Genomic DNA, 4,920 nt, shown 5'->3' on the forward strand with positions numbered 1-4,920 from the left:
TAGGGAGTGGCTGGTGGTCGGGAGGGCTGGCAGGGGTTCCCCCGTGGTTCCCTCCCCCTCTCCTCCGCCCCTAGTACTTACCAGCTCGGAGCTGGCTGCAGGTCCCTGCTGCAGCCACCGGGGACTGCCTGAATCATCAAAGAATTCAAATCTTTTCTGAAGATTTGGAGAACTTTAAATTGATTTGGACTTTTAAATTGGTCCTCTGATTTGATTCAGATTTGGAGATTTGGCCACCGAATCAGGCCAGATTTCCTCCAAATCAAATCACCACCTTGAAGCTTTGCACTACTTTGCATCTATTTAGAATGAAAACATTATCTCGGGAACAAATTTACCTCTGACGAAGGCAAGTAGGGGCACCCCTCTGTGGAGTTAATAGGAAAGCTTCCCATTTGTACTAGGCTTGGATTTAGTGTCTTGGGTTTCTTGTTTATTTACAGGTACTCCTTGAAATGGGATGAGTCCTCTGTGACATTTTGAAGCAAACCTGAAAATACTGCAAAAAAGGGCAATTGCTCACCTACTAATTCTTCGAGTCAGTGGAAGCTAGTAGAATGAGTTTCAGCCAGCTTTTAAGGGTCTGGACGTGCTCTATTGAAATTAACCTTCTCTAAGTTTACAATATTGGGGTGGGGGGTGGTTCAGACCAGGCAGGACTGCACACAATATTCCAGGTGAGGATACACCACTGATTTTTATAATGGTACGATAATAGTCAACACATTATCTCAAAGGTGGGAGAAAATGCTATAGATTAGAAAAAGATAAAAACACATTAGTACTTCTGACTAATAGGTTGGCAACTAAGTGGAAATGCTAAATTATAACATATACAGTCATATACATGTGTGCATACAGGCACACAAATAAACCAAGCTAAACCTGTAACAGTACAGAAGCTCCATGTACAAACAATGGCCTAAAACTGGTGGAACCTGGTCTAAGATAGATCTAGAACAGTGTACACCCAAACTTAACTGTCTAGGTTAGACCAGTAAACATAACTTCAGTACCGGTACATGGGCAGTCCCAGGGCTGCACTTTTCCTACCTGCCTCTTTGGCTATTTTTAGCCCCCTGGCCCCTCGCCCTAACATCTATGGACCAGCTGCCCTGCTCCTCCTCTCCCCCTGCTTAAACCTCTCATCCCACCAGATGGTTTTATCAGTGTTTGCAGATGCTGGGAGTAAAGGAAGCAAGTATTAGTGAGAAGAGCAGGAGGGATGGGGGTGTAGGTTCATTGGGGGGAGGGGTTGGGGGTCCCTCTAAGCCCTTCTGAGGACTCCACGAGTCCCCCTGATCCCACCAAAGCCTCCTGAACCCCAGCAACTCTGTGTGGATTCTGCCTGCCCCCCAACTGCTCTTGCAGATCCCATCTGCCCCCTGATTTCTCCCACAGATGCTGCCTGCACTCTCAATCCCCCTGATCCCTCCTGCTGATGCTGCCTGTACCCCGTTCCCCGATTGCTCCCATGGATCCTGCCTGCCCCTAGATCCCACCTTCCCTCTCCATTGCTCCTGTAGATCCTACCTGCCCCCCAATCCCCCTGCAGAAGCCATCTGCACCCCCAGTCCCCGCAATCATTCCCACAGATCCTGCCTACCCCCCATCCTTTCTGCAGATCCTGCCTGCCTCCCCAAACCCCACATGGATGCTGCCTGCCCCTCCACCCCCCCATCACTCCTGCAGATCCTACCTATCCCCCCAAGCCCCCCAGAGACCCCTGCCTCCCACTTGCTCTCTCGTCTCGGCTTACCTTAGATTGGGTGGCCATTTTTAATGTGATCTAACCTCTCCTAACCCTCCCTTAAACATCTGCACTTAGTATTTTATCTCTTAAGGAGAAAAAGCATGTACAAGCAACAAACAACTAAATGAAATATAGAGGAAATACTTTCTAACCTTTTTTCAACAATACATCAGCCATATAAAAGAGGGGGAAAAGTCAATACGCTTTCCTTTTTATATATTATATTACATTACAGGTACACTTACCTACAAAATTGAATTCCAGAGGTGCGCAAGTATACCACTGGCACTTAAGGTTGGGACTTTCAAAGGTGCACAAGCAGATCACTGCCTTTTAATTAGATTTAGGTACCTAAATTCCTTTGTCTACTTCTTAAAATCCCAGGCTAAGCAGAAAGAGCACAGAGATGGCCAGATACTCAAATGGAGAAAGTCAGCATAACTGTGTTGAGTTTAGTACACCTACACAGGTTTGCAACGTGTGAGGATCTGGCTCAGATAGTTTTCATCCTTTCAAAAGCTCACAGTGGTTCTGCGTTAGCATGTCAGCAAGAAAAGAACAGAACCTCTCCCCTGTGAAAGATCAAAATGAATTTCTTTCTCAGTTATGACAATGGTGCCTCTACCCGAAAAGCACTTGGCAATAGATCAACTTCATTCTCTGCTAGCCCAAGCACTCAGCGAGTCCAACCTTGTCTCAAAGGAATATCTAAAAGAGAAAGAAAAAAAAGGAAGGCGGTAACAATATGTTACATGTCTCACAGTCTAAGTGGGGAGACAGGACATGTTGAAAAATGCCTTGGTGTTGCTTTATGTACAGTTCTTTCCACATATTATTTCAGAAGAAAACAGCATGGGAGGGGGCACCTTTGTCAGTGTAGCTGAGGCTTACTCTTTTGAAACTATTAGAAATAAATCATATGTACATGCCTAAATTAATCTTTATGAACATCATTGGAGAAGGGCAGGGGTATCGTTTAACCTGAGTAAATGGAAGGGCCAATAGTGTATCTGAAGTGTATGCAGCCAGTGACTAAGGACAGACATTACACACAAACCAGTTTAAGTGATCAGAAACTGGTTTACACTTCGAACAGACATTTAGTGCACATAAATCAGTTAGAAAATGGCTGAAACCAGTTTGAGATAAACTTGGTTGAATGTAATATCAGACTTAACTGATTTAGGTCAAACCAGTTTATACAATGTCTGCCCCAGACCTCTTTATCGTATAAGTTAAACCAGAGTCCCCCACGATCCCAGATGCTTTGTGGGACTGTCTGCTGGAGCAAAGCAGGGTTGGCCCTGCCCCTCTCCTTCCTAGCTAAAGCACTATCACTGCTCCAGCTGACTGACGGACTACAGCAGCTGCTAGGCTTCCCACCCCAACAGCCCTCTCTGCTGGCTGCTGAAGCAGGGATCCCCCCCTCCCACTCCTCTCCCATGGCAGGGACCCCAGCGCAGGGACCCAGCATCTGGCCATGCCCTCCCCACCACCCCACGCTAGCTAATGCTGAGAGGTGTCTGTGTGGGTCTCCAGTTTCACTGGAACAAAGGAGGACAGCCAGTGGCTTGCAAATGCAAATGCACCTTGCAGATAAGACCAGCTTGAAACTAATGAGAGAGATGTTTTCTTTTGTAGGGCTTGATGGGCTGATAAACTTTGTTCAGACAAACAACCTCCTGGGCTGCAATCTGTCAGTCTTCGAGAGGGGTCAGAGAAAGGTGTTAGAAATGACCTGGGTTGCAGACAGTCTGAAGAAGCAGGGAGATGGAGATTGAAAAGCTCAGTATCAACAGATGCAGGGTCTGGCAACACTCCCGCCCCTTGAGCAGCCAATGGGGAAAAGCCTGGGACTTCAGGCCAGGGTGGGGGTTAAAACCCCTCCCTAATCAGAGCCGTCATGGCCACACCCACCTCAGCTCAGTCTGTGGAAGGGAGGGGAGGGCTGCTGTAGCGCCCTCTGGCTTCTAGCCTGAGCCACTGCAGGCATGTGCCTGCATTCCTGCAATGAAATGGGAATGTCTATTTACTTCCAAGTCAGTTCAAGCTTTGTAGGTTAGACTAACCTACAAAGATTGAATCAATTCAGGCTTAGGCTTTGTGAATGTCTGTCCCTAGCTAATCAGAATTACTCTGTGTATTGATCAACAAGACAACACATGAACTTCATACTAGAGAGTGGATAAGTTGTCAACTGAATTCTGCTTCATGAGTCAAATCTAAATCTGTTTCCCTACAACCTTTTTAAGGCCTTGTCTACACAGATGATTTGGACAGAGGTAGCTACTCCAATATAATCTATCTATCCTGGAATAACGGGTTTACGAGGACAAACTGTTTGCAATAATCTCTCTTATTTCTAAGAATACAAAATAGAGTGAGCACTTGGGGAGCCATCTGAGTCAGTTTCCTCATACAGCAAGTCAAACTGTAAATACTGGCATGTTCGGTCTCACAGGACTGAGGACGATGAATGCAAGTTGAAAAATGCAAGCAATTATTTGTGATGCCCCTTCAAAACACAGGAGGTGAAACACTTTGAAAAAGATACTCCCAAAGCCACAAATAACATCACAAAATTTCTCTCTCAAGGAAATCACCATGCATGGCGTACTTGCCTGGTCAAGATGGTGAATGAGTTTGGAAATTTCTTCCACTGCACAAATCATGATTGAAGAAATGTAAAACTTGCATTACCTTTTAAAAATATCTCTGGGTCTAAAGACTAAATGTTCACTGTGCCTTTTCCACTTCCACATTACCACAACCTTTTTTTTGCCATGGTTTCATAGTAGTGTCATAGTAGTTTGGGGTCAGAAGGGACCTGAAGAGATCATCTAGTCTGGTCCACACACACTGGGATCACACAACCCCAGACAGGTGTTTGTCCAACCTCTTTTTTAAATTACCCACAGTAGGAGTGAGGACCACTTCCCTAGGAAGTTGGTTCCAGATCCTAGCCACCCTAACAGTGAAATAGTGCCTCCTAATCTCTAACCTGAACCTATTCTCCAGCAGCTTCTGGCCATTGTTCCTTGTCACCCCTGGTGCTGCTGGGGGGAATAGAGCCCTTTCTATTTGCTGCTGATCTCCCCTAACGAGTTTGCAGGCAGCCACCAAATCCCCCTCAGCCTCGGCTTGCTGAGGCTGAACAGGTTCAGGTC

The sequence above is a fragment of the Gavialis gangeticus genome, unplaced genomic scaffold (genome assembly GCF_001723915.1).
Source record: "Gavialis gangeticus isolate Ggan-Ray unplaced genomic scaffold, GavGan_comp1, whole genome shotgun sequence".
Classification (NCBI taxonomy): Eukaryota; Metazoa; Chordata; order Crocodylia; family Gavialidae; genus Gavialis; species Gavialis gangeticus.